We start from the raw sequence: 20,872 nt of genomic DNA on the forward strand, positions 1-20,872 counted from the left end.
CTCTCTCTCTCTCTCTCTCTCTCTCTCTCTCAAAATAAATAAACATTAAAAAAAAATAGAAAACCGGGGCACCTGGATGGCTCAGTCAGTTGAGCACTGGACTTCGGCTCAGGTTATGATCTCACAGTTCATGGGTTCGGGCCCTGTGTCAGGCTCTGTTCTGACAGCTCAGAGCCTGGAACCTCCTTCAGATTCTGTGTCTCCCTCTCTATCCCTTCTCAGCTCACACTCTGTCTGTCTATCTGTCTCTCAAAAACAAACGTTAAAAAAATTTTTTAATTAAAAAAAAAAAAGAAAAAGGCCTAGGAGTTGGACAGAGAAAATTCAAGCCCCTGTCAATGTTTAAGGGACACTGAATTCCCCGTACCCTCAGATGACATGGTCAAACATTCCCTATAACATTAAAAATGCAACTTTTTGGCTGAAACAAATCAACTAGCAATGGCTTCAATAATAAAGTCCTTCAATTATCTCTCTTACTGTAGATGCTGGCGAGGATGTGGAGACACGGGCACCCTCCTACACTGTTGGTGGGAATGGAAACTGGTACAGCCCCTCTGGAAAACAGTGTGGAGGTTCCTCAAAAAATTAACACTAGAACTCCCCTATGACCCAGCAATAGCACTGCTAGGAATTTACCCAAGGGATACAGGAGTGCTGATGCATAGGAGCACATGTATCCCAATGTTCATAGCAGCACTCTCAACAATAGCCAAATCATGGAAAGAGCCTAAGTGTCCATCAACTGACAAATGGATCAAGAAGATGTGGTTTATCTATACGATGGAATACTCCATGGCAATGAGAAAGAATGAAATCTGGCCACTTGTAGCAACGTGGATGGAACTCGAGGGTGTTATGCTAAGTGAAATAAATCAGGCAGAGAAGGACAGATAACATATGTTTTCACTTATAAGTAGAACAGGAGAAACTTAACAAAGGACCATAGGGGAGGGGAAGGGGAAAAATAGTTGGGGAGAGGGAGGAAGGCAAACCATGAGAGACTCTTGAATACTGAGAACAAACTGAGGGCTGATGGGGGTGGGGGAGAAGGGAAGAGGGTGATGGGCATGGAGGAAGGCACTTGTTGGGATGAGCACTGGGTGTTATATGGAAACCAATTTGACAATAAGCTATAAAGGAAAAAAAAATTATCTCTCTTAACAAGAAGGGTGGAAGCAAGTGGCTAAGTAATCCAGTGCCTCACTGATACAATTCTCAGAAAGTCTCCTAAAGGCACAATATGGCTGCTACAGCTCCAGACCTCACATCTTCACCCAACCACTCCCACATGTAGGAAGTAGGGAAGCATCCAGGATGGTGAGAAAGATTTTACCCATACACCCACATCCTTTCATCAAAGGGAAAATATTTCCCAAAAAAGTCCCCAGCAGAGTCACATTTACATCTTACTGGCTAAAACTAGATCATTTAACTACTGTTGGCCATGAGGGAGGTTGGGAAAGTATCTGCCTTCTTCAACCTCCTTGACAAGAAGGATGATAAGGAGGGAGAGGAGATGTCCATTGGGCAGGAAACCACAGTGCCTACCCTAACCCACCCCACCTCTAGGCAAGTTAAGTGCACCTGTCCCAGTATTGATGCCCTCAGATCTGTCAAATAACCCAAGTCCCACCTCACACGGAAGCTGGAGTCCATACCACCACACAGCCCACAGCCCCCCACTGGATTGTTGCAATGTGTCTGTTTCCTCCGTGAGATACTTAAAGGATGCTCTCAATCGCCTTTGATCATGACCTGGTCGAGAGTGCTAAACCTCACTTTGTCAATCAATGGATGCTATCAATGAAGGAAGTCAATAAATCCTCCCAGCTGCAATGCTGTGGCCAGGCTCTGGTGTATGATGGGACCCCAGGGCTACAAAAAAGAGAGAAGTTCGTCATAGGCCACTAGCCACTCTTCACACGAGTTGCACCTTAACTAGAAAACTGAGCATGGAGGACCCAAAATTTCACTGCTGTGGCCCCTAAGCGCTGAGAGGAGAGGGGAAGAAATCCGGGCGGCACTGGGCTGTGGTCGTGCAGACAATGGCCCTGGAGACAGGGCGTCTGTCGGCGTGTCTGCCACAGTCCCCACCACTCCCTACTGTATCTCCAGCACCAAAGCCGAGGATCGGCTGCCATTTGGCAACACGCTCCCATGGATCTTCTTACCCTCGGCTGCTTCCCCGACCCGGGTTACCTGTCTGGCCTATCGGCACTGGAGTTTGGAATCCTTGAAGTAAAACACCAACGATGGTCAGGTTTCCCGTTCTCCGGTGAAAGTCACAAGTCTACTGTAACATCAATGGCTTTGTTCATTTGGGGCCTCTGATGTGGAAAGTGATTGAAGTCAAAGCGTCAATGTCTGTTCCCAAGGAGATTAAAATCAGCCCTCCTGTCTGCTGGTCCTCGGTGGCTCGGTCCATGCAATGAAGCCAACACGCAAAACCACTATGCGGGGTGCCACCGTCGTGCGGCGGCTCAGAAGCGGCTCAGGCGGTTACTTGGAGTGCAGCTATCTGTACCTGCTATATGGTGTGCCATTCCAGGAAACCGGAGCCCTGACTTGCAATTGCAAAATCACGAAGTCAAATGAAACCCAGAAAAATTCATGCCTTGCCAGCATCTCTGCGTCACGGTGATAACTAGGGCTTCCGCGAAACTGACCACGTGCCGGCCACTGTACGCCCGTGGATTCACTCAGCCTCACGGAGGCCACAGGAGGTGGGTGCTTTTATCCCTGTTTCAGATGGGATGTGGGAGCCGCTCTGTGACTCCCAGGGAACCTCCTCTCCTGCTCCTCAAGCCCTCATACAGTCAGTCCCCCCTCACACTGGCTCAGGGATGGATGACCTGTGGGACTGATTAATACTGCAGAAGTGACGTGTGGGACTTCCAAGGCCAGGCTACAGGAGGCATTGCAACCTCGGGGTGGGCCGTCCAGACTCCTTGCTCTGGGGGACGCCAGCCACCATGTCCTACGGACTCCAGAGCAGCCCAGTGGCGGGCGCCTGTGGACAGGGACCCTCTGGCCGGCCCCAACTCGGCAGCCATGTGACCAAACTGCCACGGAGGCTGACTCTCCAGTTCCCACCCACGTCTACGGCAGCCTTTCAGGAGATCCCAGCCCAGAACCGCCCACCAAACTGCTCCCCAATTCCTGACCCAGAGAAATCGGGTAATCGATGATTATTGTTGTGTAAGCCACTAAGTTTAGGGTGATTTGGTAGGTAGCAACTGATAGCAAATACAGGTGGTAAAACTCAGGGAGAGGGACAGAAATTACATACTTTGCCCCATGTCATAATTTGCCCAATCTGCCAAGTAGCAGAGCCGGGATCTGAACCCAGGACACCTGTTTGTGCATCTAACCACACCACTCTCTATGCAGCCCCTCTGGTCGCTTCTGGAAGAAATGCAGTTTGTGTTTGCCTGTGTCCATTTCCCTTTTCCCAAACGCCTACTTCGTGCTCCAGTTTTTACCCAGAGGAGCTCCTCTCCCTGTTCCCAACAACTCTGGCAAACATGTATTTTGCTCTCCATTTCTTCTTTCATTTACAACGTAATTAGCCTACAACAGCGCCCGTACATTCCTCCTTTAGAAAACTCCAAATGGTAGGAGCACCTGGGTGGTTCACTTGGTTGAGCGTCTGACTCTTAGTTTAGGCTCAGGTCATAATTCTAGGGTCTAGGATGGAGCCCCGCATCAGGCTCCGCGCTGACCATCCGGAGCCTGCTTGGGATTCTCTCCCTTTCTTCCTCTCTCCCTCCCCTACTCACACACACTCTCTCCCTAAAATAAAATCTAAATCACAGATAAGATCCCTAAACCTCTTGAGAACACTTCCATCCCTACATCCAAGCCCCTCTCCCAAAATGACATCATCAATATGGTGGGTTCCTTTCTAGACCTTTCTTCTTAGCCATTCACATTCATGTTTATACCAACCCCCCCCAAAAAAAAAACTCCATAGCAGAGCAACTATGGGGGTAAGTCCCACAAGATAAAGCTGAGCAGGAGACTGGTCATAACAGAATACATTGTGTGACTTCTTGAATGTAGATACAAAACACGGGCAAAATCATACCATAACGTTTAGGGATGGAGGCTTGGTGGCAAAATGATCAAGTGAATCAAGGCAGTGACCACTATAAGTGCCAGGAAGTGGCTACTTCTCAGGGTAAAAGTTGGGGTGGGGGGCACTGCAGAGGGATGACGGGAGTTTCTGGATGGTGGCAAGTTCCTACTTTGACCACAGAAGTGATCGCTTGAGGTTGGCTTTGTATCAGTCATTAAGCAGGATGTCTTCATCTTGTGAACTTTTTTGTAAGAATAATTCACTATTTTTATTTTTGAGAGAGAGAACGTGAGTGGGGGAGAGCAGCAGATGGAGAGAGAGAGAGAGAGAGAGAATCTTAAGCAGGCTCCATGCTCAACACAGAGCCCAACTTGGGGCTTGATCTTACAATCCTGGGATCATGACCTGAGCTGAAATCAAGAGTTGGATGCTCAACAGACTGACCCACCTGGGTGCCCTGATCTTTTACAGTTTTAATAAACATTTCCAGATTGCCGTCCATTGTGGTTGCTCCACCATCGCGTGGAGACCCCGTCAGCACTACGTGAAGATCCCCACACTCCTACACCCTTACCAACTCATGACGACATCAAAGCGATCAATGTTGTTGCCACCTTGGGAAAGGAAAATGGCGCCTCCACTTCATGGATGAAGAAAAAGAAGTTCAGGACTTTAAATGGTTTGCCTGGAACCACACAAAAGACGACTTGAAGTCAGATCTTTGATCTCCAAATCCAAGCCCTCCCCAAGACATAGGGTTTTGCTCCTTAAAGAACATGTGTTGGGCACCTAGTTGGCTCAGTCAGTCAAGCGTCCAACTCTTGATCTCAGCTCAGGTCTTGATCTCAGGGTTGTGAGTTCAAGCCCCAAGTCGGGCTCCTCAACTTAAAAAGAAAAAAGAGGTGCTTCTGAGATGGGCCGCAGATGCTGCCTACTGAAGGCTGAGGGCAGTGTCATGTGTCCAGGGTCACAGCCACAGGAGATGCGGGTGGCGCCTGGCCCAGGAGCTGGCAGGTAGGCTGCCACCTGGATGGAAATCATCGGAGAGGAAATGAGCTCGAAATGGAATCGACAAGGTACTGTGCTGACTCCGATAGTAAATTAGATAAACTTGCCTCTGACACGATGCATTTAGAACAAGGGCACACCAGGTTCTCGGCTTCTCCCAAACAATGAGCCACTGGGAGTGAAAAATAAAACAGTCCATGAAGCTACAAAGCACAGTAATGAATGATAACAGGCCCCGGAGCAGCAGGAGAGAATTATTGGAACATCAGCTAAGAGCCCATCAGAAGAGAGGCCCGGGCAGCTGGTGGCAGGAGATGGTGATGTGTGGCAAGAAGAGGGCAGGGCATGGAGTTGCAGATGCCTGAATTTAAGTGGTTCCCATGCTTGCTGACTAGGGGTGAAGCTCTCAAAGGTTCAGTTTCCTTGACTGTCAAACAGCAGTGAACACAGAACATATTCACCTTCTAGCGCTGTTAAAAGGATTAAATGAGATATTGCCTAGACAGGGCCCAGGGCTGCCAAGCACGGTTGTTCAGGTTGTACACAAACAAGGGCACCTACCTGAGGCTAAGTGGGACTGCAGTGGAATCCATCCTCCGTGCTCAGAGTAGGAGGCTTGCTCAAACTTAACAAAGCCTTCATGTGCTGCCGCAGCCCTGAGGGTGCCAGGCATGTAGTAGGTGCTTGATAAACAGGAATGTTATGATCATAGCAGCCTGATGTCCCACCTGGGGGCACAAGCCATCTGACCTTGGCTGTGACAAGAACTCCTCTCCAGAACCAAGAGAAAACCCCACACGGGGTCCTGAAAGGGAAACTTGCGGGCCTGGGCAGAACGCGTTGTGGCTCTGCGGCAGCCCACGGGGGGAAGGCAGGGCGCTCCAGTAAGAACAAATGAACGAGGTGTCGCTGTGTCCCGTCCCCCTGTACCTGTGGCATGGAGACCACATCACCAGGAAAGGACACGAGGGCCCAGGGCGATGGCAGAGCTCGGCACTCCCCATACGAGAACCCTTGAGGAAGGGTAGGCGTGAGGCAGGCAGGAGCACCTCCAGAGCCCCCCACCTCTGCCCCCCACCATGTTCTTTCTGCCTCAGGTGCTCTCCGCTTGATCAACTCACCCATCCTCCCAGGCCCGGCTTCTCCAGGAAACCCTCCCTGGGTCTCCAAGCCTCCGTACCCCCATCCCAGGCCGAAGGGCTTACTGTACTCTGACCATCCCTGTCACCCCCACCCCCTGCAACTGGACATAACTGGCTTTCAGTGTCTGAGAAATTCGTGAATAAATGAGTGAGAAGAAAGCTGCGCCTTTACACAGCAGCCCCAGCCCCAGCCTTGCTTTTATAATGAGGACCAGTAAGGTCTGAAGTCAGAGAACAGTGTGTTAGGACAGGAGAAGGCTGACAGTCGGCGTGACGCGCCTGTCACTCTGATGGCCCCAGGGACTGCAACAGGAGTAAAATGTGACCCACAGCCAAGGCAGGGAAATGCCATGGCACGCGCTGGATGGAGGATAATGAGCTCGGGGGGAATGTTCCTTGCACAAAAAGAAGAATCTCGAGAGCCCTCGGTCTTGCTGGATGACCTGCGCTGTAGGACCGCGTTTCGATCCGATGGGCATTTTTAAAGAAACTAATAAGCCGAACATGGTGCTCTGGGTCCAAGGCCAGCCCTTGTTCAGCACGAACCAAGCCCCCAGGTGTCTTGGCCTGAGTCTGCCAGAGCCCAGGTCCTGCGCGCCCATCACTCTCCTCTCCCGTGGGGAGCACCCGGAGGGCGGGGACGAGCCTGGTGAGATCTTGAGGTTCTGGCACCTGGCCCATTGCAGGAGCTCAGGAAATGTTTCTGATTGAATAAACGGCAGCCTAAGAGAAATCAGAAGAGGAGCTCCTATTGCCCCAGCCCGTTTGCTCTGCCCCGGAGTTCAGTTCTGCCGCGGATTGGCCACACACTATCGTGTGCCCTTCGCAGAAGCTCAAAGTGCAGGAAGCAGGAAGCAGGAAGCGGGATGGGACTGGGGAGGGAGGATCAGGTATGAACAAGGCAGCTTTTGCTGCAGCGACAGGCAGTCCTAAAAATCTCAGCAGCTTTCAATACCAAACACCTAGTTCCTCTTCTTGTTCCACAAGGGTGGAGGGTCGGCCACAGCTCAGCTGGGCTCAGCTGGGCTCAGCTGGTCTGGCTGCCCTGGGTTCCACGTGTCTTCTCCCTCTGGGACCAGACAGAAGAGACAGCCACTCTCGGGGGCACTGTGGTCTCAGGGCAGAGGCAGCAACTAAAGGAAGACAGAGGCTCATGGTGCCTGGATACAGCATCCCTCACATCTGCTCAGACTTCAGCGGTCAAAGCAAGTCACATGACCAAACCCAAAGTCAAGGGTGGTGGGGAAGTACACACAGCCTCAGAGACACATGGCAATGGTGGAAGAAATGAATAACCCTGAACGAATGATACCATCTCCCACAGGACGTTATTTTTCACTCTCTGGCTTCCCCTCTCCTCCATGCCAGGCTCATATCCCTGGTGGTCTGAGCTGGTTTAAGCATCCCCACCATGATTCGGGCTGGCCAACCAGAGTGCTCCATTCACATCCCCCTGGGCCATGGTGATTAGTTCAGGAATCCCCATGGGATATATACAGACCAATGAGAGCCTTCCCTGAGAACCTTCTGCCACCTGCTACCGGGAAGAAAGTTCTCTCACATCTAGACTTGCAAAGCAGGTAGGGCGTGAGTGCAGGGCTACAGGTAACTCACCGATTTCCTCAGGGAGCAGCACGGTCCCGCACGGTAGCTATGGTGGAGCGCTCTGTGCTGCCCACATGAGAAATGTGCCTGGTGCAAGGGAGTTACTCAGGTTTACATTTTATCTGAGGTTTAATTTAAATTCTAGTTTATTTTCATCCATGTGCGCACTTCAACCTAATAGCCTACGCAGCCAGCAGCTAACGTATTTGAAGGAACCAACAGAGAGTCTATGTAAGATATGAAAGAGCCTTTTGTGACATTCATGGGCCCCTGTATCTATGCTTTGTTGTTTCTAAGTGCAAATCAATTCATTTTCTTTGCGTGAGCCGGCAGGATGTCCATCATCAGAGCTGGACAGAGTCGCAGCTAATGCCATCGGCAGCAGTACGGCCTTTATTGCCTCTGTCCTGCCATGTGCGCCAGGCATTTGGCTGATGTACATGCATCATCTCATTCATCTTTCCGACTGAACCCGTGAGGACCTCAGGAGCCAGACAGCCTTGGGCTTGAATCCCACCTTCACCAACTACTGGCTGCAGGGATTTGGGCAAGGTACTACCCTGCTTGCTGCCTCAGTTTCCTTACCTGTCAAATGGAGACGGTGGCAGTCTCTATCTCAAAGGGCTGTGAAGGCCAAGTGAGTCGCTAGGTTACAGCGGCGCCAGGCATGCGGTAAATGCTTCCTAGTGTTGACTTTTTTTTTTTTTTTCTGATTTCCATCCTGATCCAGTAGGTCAGCAAACTGAGGCTCACCGAGGGTAAGTCACTGGCAAAGTGTCAAAGGTAACCGGTGGCAAAGCCGGGACTGGAACATGGGCCTCTGTGATTCCAGAGCGTAAACTCTCTACCACCACATTATTCTGTTTGTGGCTTTTCAACTCTGTCTGTGGTGCTGATAAGAGTAATATTAATAAGAGTTGGCCCTCATTGCATGCCTGAGAATTTAAATCCTGGGCAGTTTTGCTTCAAAGCCCAAGCTTTTAGTTCTCAGAGAAAGAAAATTATTCCCTTTTTTAATGCTTCTCCTGTCCTTCTATTAATACCAAGAAGAAAGTCTCAGTTCAGTGCTGATATGTCTTTAATGCCTCTCTAGAATATGCACAAAGAGAGAGCCAGCCTCGGGCTCATACTATCTGGAAGGGACCTAATAGACCCTACGCTTAACCTCTATTTTACACGCCCGGGCAGAGGCGGTAATTCTCTCTCTAGAGGTGCTGTGGCTCCCTATAGCCAGGAAGACAGTGGTTAGGGAAGGGAGGCATCAGCTCCAGAAGCTCTTGGAACCTGCCGAGGTGATCAGCCGTCAGGCAGGCTCTCATTACCGCCCCAGGTAAGTTACAGAGGGTGATGGATGGCAGGGCACTGGGGGGGCCAGCAGCCTTCTGTGACACCACCAGATGTCACACAGCCTGCATCAGCTGATGGACAGAGTCTCAACCCGCAGTGAGCAGAGCTGCAGAAAGCCTTGACACACAGCGTGTGCTCAGGTGCCAAAGACCATATCTGCATACCTCCTCCACCACGCCCACGGTGAGGGTCCTTTGGCAGTTCCCTGCCCTCTCTGGGCCTCAGTTTCCTCAGCTGAGAAACAGAGATAACAATGCCTACCCCCAAAGGATGGCCCTGAGACACAAACGAGGCCACGCATGAGGAAGCACTGTATAAAGAAGTGAACAAATGTGAACTGTTGCCATTTTCATTAGTGGAGTATAAGTGTATTATATGCAAGTGGGCATCATTAGCATAAAGTAAATGGGTGATACTGGGGGAAGAGGGGGTCATCCGTCTCTTTTTTAATTATCTTTGCTTTTGCACCTGTCTCTTCCACTGTATTTTGCTCTTCCGGGGCAGGGATCTTCTTATCCATCTGTGCAGTCTATTGCCAGAGGCAGTGTCTGGCACAGCAGAGGCATCAACAAATGTTGGTTATATAGATGGATTATGGATGACACATAATGGATAACTGGATGTGTGGATGGGTGGATGGATGGATGGATGGATGGAAGGATGAAGGATTGATGGGTGAAGGATGGATGAAGAGATGGATGGATGGATGGATGGATTATGCATGGATGAATGGATGAATGGATGGATGGGTGATGGATGGGTGCATGGATGGATGGATTATGCATAGATGAGTGGATGGATGGATGGATTATGGATGGATGAATAGATGGATGGGTGGTGGATGGGTGCATGGATGGATGGATTATGGATGCATGATGAATGGATGGGTGGTGATGGATGGAAGAATGGAGGACTGATGGGTGAGGGATGTATAAATGGATGAGGATGGACAAGTGATAAAATCCAAATGTACTTCGGGATGCAATTCTTGACTGGGTCAGAATCTTAGTCTGGTACTAGATCCCAACTATCCATAATTCTCAAACCACAAGGATGCCATGTACGTGTGTGATGGGTTGTACCATCCTGAGGAAGAATTCTGCAGAAAATATGGGTTGGAGGGGGTTCAAATATAAATATAGTTTAAAAAAATTTTTTTAATGTTTTATTTATTTCTAGGAGAGAGAGAGAGACAGTGTGAGCAGGGGAGGGTCAGAGAGAGGGAGACACAGACTCTGAAACAGGCTCCAGGCTCTGAGCCGGCAGTCAGCACAGGGCCCGACGCGGGGCTCGAACCCACGAACCGCGAGATCATGACCTAAGCGAAAGTCGGACGCTTAACCGACTAAGCCACCCAGGCGCCCCAAATATAGTTTTAAAACAACTTGTGGAGTGAGCCCTCTGCGCAACCTACCCCATCTCTTACAGTGGCCACATGCCCAGAACCATGTGAGGAAGGCTTGTCTTTGGAGGCTTCCGGTGAGGCTGGTCACAGTGAAAGACCCTGAGAAGGCATCCATCGTGCCATTGAGCACCGCACAGCCCCAAGGAGCACTGATTTATCTCCGATGGCTGGGCATGAGAGCCAAAGTTTGTCTGCCTCACCATGGGTCTCTAGGGGCCTTCTTTTTTAAATTTTTTAAAAAATGTTTTATTTGAGAGGGAAAGAGAGACAATATGAGCAGGAGAGGGGCAGAGAGAGACACAGAATCTGAAGCAAGTTCCAGGCTCTGAGCTGTCAGCACAGAGCCTGACGCGGGGCTCTAACTCATGAACCTCAAGATCGTCACCTGAGCTGATGTCAGACGCTCAACCGACTAAGCCACCCAGGCGCCCCTCCAGGGGCCTCCTTGAGCCAGAGGTGGGGACAGAGCGGTCATTTCTCGATCCCATAGGAGGGAATGACCTGACATGGTGTAGCTTGCAGCCCCTCTTTCCACCTCACTAGCGCGAACAGAGCTGTGATTAACCACGTCTACAGGGGCCAGGGACACTTCATCAAGGAAACAGCGTCAGCTGTGCATTAGGGCTTGAAGGACACAGAGGAGACCACCAGAAGTCTCAGGGTGGCTTGCCAAGCACACAGTCCAAATCCCGGGACTTGGCCCCGTGCACACAGCGCCTTCACCGGTGACACGGTGTGGGAGGAACAATGACTTCACACTTCCCTGGGAGCTGTGGAGACAGAACAGGGCGTGGCGAAGCATGCCAGGTCACAGACAGAGGGAGCCTCATACAACCTTGAAGAAAGAAGAGGAAAGAATTTTCCAGCAGGACCAGGTGGGGGCCGTTTTGGAAGGGAACTGCGCGTACAAGGCACAGAGGCATGAAGAAGCTCTTTAACGAAAGAGGTGGCCAGGTGCTCGCCCGTTCCGCCCGCCCGGCGTCGGTGCTCCCCAATGGTGGGAGCAGCATCCTGGCTTCCCTCTGGGGACAGCCACTCTGGGTCTGTGAGAGTCTATGGGGGCTGACCCAGACCCTAGCCCCAGAAGGGAGCAGAGACACAGATCTCGCCTTTCGGAGCTACACCCCTCACAATGGTCTGCTTAGGGAGGGCATGCGACCCACACCTGGTAAATGAGCCCCTCCCTGGGAGGTTTACTGGTGCCAAATGGGGAGGTATAGACGCGGAGCGGTTAGAGACTATTACAGGGAAAGGGCTTCCATAGCGTGAAGCCGGCAAAGGAAGCAGAACTCTGAGAGAGGGGGAAGCAAACAGAAACAGAAGGAGAGACAAAGGGAGGCGGAGAGGAAGAGAGACACTAAATCCTGTCGACATCATGCAAGCACCTGGATCTAGCTCAGCCTGAAGCCACCTACCTTTTTCCTGGCGTGGGCCAATAGAGACTCCTCTTTTTGCTTAAGGTGGAGTTGGAACTTGTCACTTGGGACCACATAAATTGCCCTACTCAGTTTTGTATCCCAATGCCCACAGTGGGATCTCAGGCCATGGAGAAGGGACAGAACGGGATGGATGTGGATAGGTTTCCATGGTAACTGTACCCCATTTGTCCATTTATGAGAGGCGTGACCTGAGGGATGACCTCCATTTCCTGCCTATTAGAAGACCCCAGATGCTTTGTGGCAAGCTGCTATGGCCTAAGAGAGAAGCTCAGTTCTGACCCCAGTGTGCGGACGGTGCTCCATAAATAGCTCCCCAACGAAGTAGTTAATGCTCCTTTATGAAAATGCTAATATAAATACAAGATTCACTTTCTGGATGTACTGAGCACTGAGTCTGACAGAAGGTGAACTCCGTGTCGATTTCCAAAAAGCAGCCGCTCTGAGAAGATGCATGTCCTGATTCTAATGCCTTGATGTCGGGGGGGGAGGGGGTCAAGGGGGGAGGAAATGCATCCTGGGGCTTCAGGGGCATTGATGGGAATCAGAACCCCATTGGAAACGAAAATAATCTGGAAGTAGAGAAAATCAGGACTTAAAAGCAACTAGAATTCATTATAGCAAAATCAGCAGGGAACCACATCTCCTGGTTATTCAAGAGACACATGGAAGAGTTGAGCCAGCCCCCGCCCTTTACTGGAAGGTTCCTCTCCAGTGAGCATCCCTGGCTTTCAAGGTAGACATGGCTGGAGATGCATGAATGCAGGAAAACCAGAGAGGTTTGGTTTTTTGTTTTGTTTTTTTCCCCCTTAATTTAGGTCCCTGGCTGACTTTGGTTCTCGCCCCAGCTGAGGTAAAGCCACTAAAACAAGTAAGAAAGTCCCTAGAATGCAATACAAGCAGCCAGACAATGTCTTCAAGTTCGCTACAGGCCATGGAAATTGAGAAAATTACAAAATAAACTACAAAAATGAATGATAATGCCCAGAGATTCAGCACTCCCCAGGAATGACTTCTCAGTTGGTCTCTGGCCTGGATCACATTCTGATCCCTGGGGTCTATTTTCCCTCTCCCCTCCCCTACATCTCTTCCCACCCCTGCACTTGACATCACCTCTGGGCTGTCACACAGACATCACAAACTCAACCCGGCCAGGACTGAACCCCAGATCCCTCCCTTCCCACCAAATAATAAGAATAAAAAACAACAACAAAAACAAAAAACGAAAAACAACAACACCTGTTTCCACTTCAGTCTCCCCCATTACAGCAAGAAACACATTCATTGGTTCAGGACAGAAATCTAGTTGTCCTCAGTGCCCCTCTTCCCCGACTCCACACCCAACTGGCCAGTGGATACTGTTGGCTCTACCTTCAAACTATACCCTGAACCCATCCAGTTCTCTCATCTCCCCCCAAAAGCCAAGCCACAAGCATCTCTCACCTGGACCACCACCTATCACCCTCCTATTTCTGCCTCTATCCAGTATTCTCCATGAATGAGTCAAAATGCTCTTTCATTAAATGCTAATCGTATCCCACCACCTCCCTGCATAAAAACTCTCAAAGGCATCCCGGTGTAATTAGAATAAAGTCCAAATGTTATGCCACAGCCAAGAAGGCTTTGTATGACTATGTCCCTCCCAAGAAATCTGAACCCTCTTACACCAGCTCCATCAGCCTCCCTAGACATCTTTAAATTTACCAAAAACTCTGACCCCAGGGCCTTTGCACTTGCTGACTCTTTTTCCGGTTTCGCTTCTTCCATTCTTACCATCCTCTAGGTTTCCACTCAAATGTCACCTCCTCAGAGAGGCCCTCTTTGCCTTCATACCCCCTCCCATCTAAAGGAGATCCGCTCCCACACACACCCCCAGGCAGAACAGTGGGCAGACTGTGACACCATTTATAAGAAAGGGTTATAGATGAATACTTGAAAAATGCTACCGGTGGTTGCCCCTGGGAGAGGAAGTGGGTGGCTGGGAACAGGGAGACTTTATACTGTGTGTTGCTTTATGCCTTGGAATTTCAAATCATGTGCATATATTATTATTCAAAAATTTTTAAATTATATCAAATTCAATAAGGAAGGAAAGAAGGAAGCGGGGAGAGAGAAAGAGGGACAGTGAGAAGAAAGGGAAAGAGAGGAGAGAAGGAAAAAGGGAAGGAAAGAGAGGGAAGGAGAGGCAGAGAGAAGGAGGGAGGGAGAAAGGGAGAAAGAGAGAGATACTCTGGGGAAATAGTTCTAAGGAAATAATTCCACAAACAAAAATGATCTATTCAAGAAAATAATCATTGTGGTATTAAACTATAAAGGAACCAAAAAGATAAAATAAATGCCCAGCAACACAGGAATGACTCAGTAAAGAGTGCTTTGTGAACAGGATGGGGTAGTAGGACACTCTTAATCATGATCATTACTAGGACTGCAGGAATGTGGAGAAATGTTTATGACAATAATTAATGGAAAAGCAGGCTATAACGGAGTATATTAAGGAGAGGAAATAGCATGGCGGGAAGAGGAAAACTCTCAAAGACAGCCAGTCCAGGGCTCTCCAAGGAGAGCATGACTGAAAAACATTGGTAACATCTCCGCTCTGAACAAGGGCCCATCTTGGAGACAAGAGACGGAGGCTCGTTGGTGCCTCGTGCAGGACCGGGGCCAGGGTCAGGGCTCCTGGAGATCTCAGCCCGATGACACCAGGTGGGTTTCTCAGCCTCAGCACTGCTGACACTTGGGGCTGGGTCAGACTTTGCTGCGGGGCTGTGCTGTGCCGGGTAAGGGGTCTGACAGCAGCCTGGCCCTCACCCACTGGGTAGCAGGTGCTGCACCCCCGCCAGTCATGACAAACGAATGTCTCCAGACATTGCCCCATGCCCCCTTCCCTGGGCACAGAATCATCCCCAGAGGAGAACCCCTTTACAAGGCAAGTCGCTGAGCCTCTGTGGCGGCCAGTTTCCCCAACCGTAAAATGGGAGAGTGCCTAGCACCCAGGTGAATTCCCTTTCCAACTCTGTACACGCTAATTACAGCTATATTTTTTAAAGAATACGTATATTAAATGGTGTTTTATGGTGCCTTTTAAATTAAATAAAATAGGTGAGGCTCCTTCTCACGGAACCCCCCCAATTGCTAGCTTTGCACATCCCAGCGACAGTAATTACTTATCATCTACTCACCCCCTCACCCACCCCGGGCTGGTCTTCCCTCACAAGGGGTTTTAATGGGGCCACAATTCATTCATAAAATATTAGGAAGCACTTTGCCACACCATGGTAATAGTCCCAATTTCTACCCAGGGTCTTGGTAGTTTAATGGCAGCTCAAATAATAAATTGCTTTAATGTCTTATTCAAGCTTTTCCGGAGACTGAAAATGTCAGCTCTAGAATTAGAAATTTCCTCATCCTCCCCTCCTCTTACAGATGGGGAATCTGAGCTCTCCTCCACCCAAGGGAGAGTGACCGGTCTTCAGTCTCACAGCGGAAAGCTGGGATGAGGACCACTCTCCCGGTTCGAGGGACACTCCCTCAGGGGAAACACCATTAATCAGTGGAGGATTTGTTTGGGTCAGCAAACAGGGCACTTTTGACCACGAGCTGACATCTGAGTGGGCTCCCTGTTTAGAATTAGCCAGAGAATGAGGCTGGAGTGGGTGGTTTAGGGAAGGAAAAAAAAAAACAGCTGAAAAGTTATTCTTCTCCATGTCCACCCACCTCCAAACCTCCCAATCACCTGCGGGATGACAAGGTCTGGGATTCACAGCTTCTTTCAGGTGGGCAATGCGTGCAAAATGGCCCAAAGAGCCCACATCACCCAGGGCATACTCTGCCCACCTCCCCATCAACGGTCACCCAGGCACTAAACCTGTTCAGGAAACTCACTGCCAGGTCCCGGCGCCACCCACGTGTCCCTGGCTCTGGCGGCCTCCCAGCGCTTTGGCCCCAGCACAGGCTCGGCCAGCACTCAGAGTGGGGACAAGTCAGTGACACAAGCCGTGGCCCGTGGCAGATGGGGGGCAGGTACCTGACTCCTCACGTGGCAGGGGCATCTCCTGTAGTCCACAGGTGACCCGCTCAGGAACAGGTGTAAGCATCCCCCACACCCCCTACGCTGTCTCACAGTCCCCTTTCCCCACCAGAACTTCTGGAATCCCCTCCCAAGTGCACTGCCACATGCAAAGCCTTGAGCCCTCATCCCAGAGTTGGCTCTGGGGACCCCACTAAGGCAGTCACCTAGCTGCCTAGTCCTTTGGTTAGGCCTCCCAGCACTGTCTTCTTCCAATGGTGATGTTGGGTCTCATAAGACAAGTGAGACCCTTTCCCCCCTCGAAACATTTCAAAACAGCTCCCAGATACCCCAGACCACTCGGCTTTCCCTTCTTCCCTTGGCTTAAAATGCTTCTCCCCAACAGCCGAAACCCCCCTACATTGATAACCGCAGCTCCCAGTGTGTAGGAGAGCCATGGGCCTGGTTTATACGCCCTGCAAGAGTACGCACTCCATGAGGGAAGAATTCCTCTGCTCCTTAATTCCTAGAGTTGCAAGCCAGTAACAGGTGAATAAGACACAGCCTCCTATTCCCTGTGAATGTCACCCTCCTGGTTCCTCTTCAGAAGACCCACAGCAGTTCATTAACGCCCCTCTTAATTGGGGCCACCCACAGCTGAACCCAAGTGCTTCAGGCATGCCTCTACAGTGGTAAGGAACAGAGGGACCACACCTCCTTCATGCTGTATACAGTGTTTCTATTGATGGGACCCAAGGTCACATTCTGGTTTTGGAACCTATTTTTCGCTGTTGGCACAAAATGACAGACACAAAAACAGCAGTATCAGTAACAATAATAATATGAAAACTCAGTACATCTTTATTACGTGCCAAGCCCTGTTCTCACATCAAAGTCAGTTAACCAACCAAAGCCTGTCCGGTCTTACTCACCAGCTATACCTTATTTGTCTGCTCTTTGGACCTGAGGCCACATGTTACATTTCTCCATCTAACATTTCCCCTAGTGGGATGCAGCCACCTCCAACCTCTCTCCATCGCTCTGTACCCTGAGACCTCTCCCAATTGCCTGATAGCCACACGTTTGATCTGAGTCCCCTCCATTCTGTCTTGCGGGTCATGGATTAAAGGTCTCCACATCAGCACCAAGGACAGATCCTCACCACCACCTTTAGATGCCCCCAGCCGCCCACGTTTACAGCTTGTCCACTTGTGCCCCCACCCTGCCCTCAGCTTTGGGACCAGCTCTACAGAAAATGGATGTCGAGTGTCAGGCTTAATAAACTTCACTGACTTAACAAATGCTCATTTGCCAGACCTGGTCCTTACGGATACCAATCCATTTACTCTTCGTAACAACAGCTGTGTGGTGGGTACTATTATTATCCCAGCTTACAGATGAGGAGCTGAGGCACAGAGAAGGTAAGTAACTTGTGGTCACACACCCAGTCGGGCCAGCACTGAGGGAAGCACCCAGGCAAGCTGCCCTACCTGGCGCTCAGCACAGCTCCACACTGCAGGCTGCTTGAGTCATGGTCTCAGTTCTCAGGGCTCTTATTAAATACATAAATAAAACACAGAGAGGCCATGCATGGACCTAGGGTGAGAGGACATTGCGAACCATAGGTTTGGTTGTGTTGGCTTTTAATCAAGGATTTTGATGACTGTAATTCTGGGTTCCTGCGGCCCATATTAACAATACAGCAAGTGCAGCCACAGCCTACAGTCTTTTAGAGCTCACAGAGCGCTTCTCCCCTTCGAGATGGGAGTCTGACCCTCCCCCCTCCCATAACCCTGGGGGAGGGGAAGCAAGTGCTTTATCTTCATTTTACAGATTAGGAGACGGAGGCTCCCAGAAGCTGAGCGATTTATCCACGATCACACACTCCAGAAGGGGCAGAGGCAGGGTTTAAAGCCACCATGCTGGCAGATTCCAAGATGCTGTCCCTCTCTAGATCCCCCTCTGACTCCTCGCTTCTGCCCAAGCCAGAAGGAGTCGTGGTAGAGGGAAGGGGGCCGTGTGTGGATGGTGTATACACAGTGCAGGAGTGTGGAATCGGCTCCACGGAAAGAAGGGGGTGGGGGGAGTCTGTCTCCATGGTTACGCGGAACCTGAACAAAACATCACACACAGATTACCGTAGCCTTGAGCACCGCTGCTCCGTCCTCTCGGTCATAGAGCCTGAGAGCCTATCGCCAGGCCTTCCAACCTGCCTGCCCACTTCTGAGAGCCTTTCCTTCTCGTTATTCCCATTATTAAACCTGGCACTTTATAAGAGCTAAATGTTTTCTAATTATTTACAGGTTCACCTTCACAGCACCCCATGAGATAATGATTCAGCTGTGCATTTCTGTAATATTCTGCCCGCCTCCAAAAACTCAAATTGAGTTACCAAGATTATCTCATTGATCCTCCCACTTAAGGCTCTGTCAGATCCATAGAAAGCGGTTAGCTTTGCTTGCAGCTGACACGCAGGGACACTGAGGCACAGATGGACAAAGACTGCTGTCGAGGGTTTACTGTAAATCAGTGTGTGGGCCACAGAGAACATTCTGGGTCCTTTTTTTTTTTTTTTTAGCCCTAGAACAGGGAGATTAAATGAGTTTCTTCTTATTACCAATCTCAGTCACTCATGATGGCTATTGGCCAATTGCGTTAAGGATTCTGAGGTGGTGTCTGAGATCAGGAAAAAGTGATATGACCAGTTAAGGATGTGGATCACAGGCGAGGAAGGGGGTGGTGCTGGCCCTTGTGCTGTGTGTGTTCCATTTCTTCCCATGACAACTGTAAGTGTCCCTGGGAAGATATCATGTAGTTTCTCAGCCAGGAGCGATTTTGTCCCCCAGAGGGCATTTAATGATGCCTGGAGACATCTGAATGATCATTTTGGCTCACTCAGGTGGATGCTAATAGCACAGAGGCTTCTAAATGCCCTACAGTGCACAGGACAGCCCCCCCACAACAAAGAAAGATCTGATCTAAAACGTCAACAGTGCTGGGGCTGCCTGGGTGGCTCAGTCAGTTAAGCGTCTGACTTTGGCTCAGGTCATGATCTCACAGCCTGTGAGTTCGAGCCCTGCATCAGGCTCTGTACTGACAGCTCGGAGCCTAGAGCCTGCTTCAAGGAAGTCCGTGTCTCCCTCTCTCTCTGCCCCTGTCCTGCTTTCTCAGGCTCTATCTCTCAAAAAATAAACATTAAAAAAAAACTTTAAAATGTCAACAGTGCCAACTTTGAGAAACTCTTATCAGAACACACACACACACACACACACACACACACACACACACACTAGTTTGGACGACTGTCCTCAATCCTCAGCAGGTCAGATGTCAATACAAGCATCTATACCTTAATACGCCCCCAAACAAAATTTCGGACTTTCTCTCTTGAATCTGTTCCTCCCCGCTCTCTCAGCAAGTGGCACCACCCACTCATCTCTCGGGTCAAACCTCAAGGGTCACCCCCGACTCCTCTCCCTCCTTTGCCGGCCTCCCCATCAAGTCCTGTTGCTTCTTCCTGCAAAACAATTCCCAAGCCCATCACCCTCCCCTACGCCCACCCCTTCCAGCTCAATCTGACATCTTGTGTGGATCGTTCTGCAATCACCTACTCACCTCTTTCCCAGCCCCCACGCCCACTTAGGGCCTGTGCGCTTGCTGCTGCCTCTGCCTGATAGCTTTCCAGATCTTCACTGGGAGGCTCCTGTCTGTCAGTCGAGTCTCAGGGAAACACCAGCTTCCCAGAGAGGCCTCCCTCCCCAGACCTTTCTTTCATTGTATTTCTCACACTCTGAAACCATCTTATTTATTTATTTGTTGCCTTACCACCCTCCCCCCTAAAAAAGTATGAAAAGCTGATAAACGTACAGACCTTGTCTTTTTTGTCACTGAATCCTCGTTACCAAAAAACAGCCCCCTGAAACAAAACAAACACTCAAACACTTTCTAATGAGAGAATGGATGAAATTTCAAGAATAGATACCTTTCTAGCAAAGAAAAAGGAGAATCCCTGCAGTTGGGTGGGACCTTTGGAGATGAAGAGGTCTCCCAGCACCCAGAACCGAGAACCTTCCTTCCGCTGGGCTCTGGCCCTCTGGGCACTCAGGGCTCCTGCCCAGACTGGCCGCCCAGCAACCAGTTAAGAATGAACAAAACTCTCTTTTTCCACCAGTGTCCCCATCCCAGATCCTCTCCCTACATTCCAAGTGCTTCCCCCAGACATGAAAGTAGCAAACCTGCTCGTGGATCCCAGAACCGGGAGCCGTGGAAGAGACCTCACTTGCATGTTGCAGCCTTTCAGACATGAAGGGTCTGAATGTCCCTTCAGACATTTGGGCTATGGTGGTCATTTCACAGATGGGTAAAATGAGGCACCGCTAAGGTGAGTCACTTAGTCAAGATCACACAGCGCTGGTACTGGGAGAATTCCTCCCAGGACAAAGACCCAGTGTCAACCATCTTTTATCTCCAGCACCTGTCAGGATAAAGCACCTGATAAAATATTAATGCAAATCCAGAGCTTAGTAAATAGTCATGTAATGAATGAGTGAATGAGTGAATGAATGGGTCATGATGCCAATTTATACGTTCTTGATTCTAAATCCAGTGGAGATGTCGATCACAGATATAATCCAGATAGATGTCTTTGCTCCTATCTATCAAGACCTATACCCATCAGAAGATGGGAGGCTTCTAGGTTAAGATTGTTGGCAGCCCAGGGATGTGTGATTTGTCCCCTCTTGGCCATCTTTCAGTCAAAACCTCAAAGAGAAACACAAAACAGTGAAATGTTACAAAGGGCGCTAGAAATGGGGCCCTATCGGCAATGACCTCTGCTGGACC

The 20,872-nt window shown here is 50.0% G+C and overlaps 1 protein-coding gene across 3 annotated transcripts in view; it reads right to left on the minus strand.

Annotated features, from left to right (window-relative positions):
* The window catches only part of GSG1L (GSG1 like), a 204,653-nt gene that overhangs the window by 162,942 nt on the left and 20,839 nt on the right, over positions 1 to 20,872 (minus strand). The window contains exon 1 of one of the 3 annotated variants that reach the window (XM_039247841.1): positions 2,203 to 2,224. The exons of the other annotated variants lie outside the window; for them this stretch is intronic. The gene's annotated coding sequence lies outside the window, so the exon portion shown is untranslated. Of the gene's footprint in view, positions 1 to 2,202; positions 2,225 to 20,872 lie in introns of those variants that run through there. 3 annotated transcript variants of the gene reach the window in all.

The sequence above is a fragment of the Hyaena hyaena genome, unplaced genomic scaffold, assembly GCF_003009895.1.
Source record: "Hyaena hyaena isolate Hyena2069 unplaced genomic scaffold, ASM300989v1 scaffold_306, whole genome shotgun sequence".
Taxonomy (NCBI): domain Eukaryota; kingdom Metazoa; phylum Chordata; class Mammalia; order Carnivora; family Hyaenidae; genus Hyaena; species Hyaena hyaena.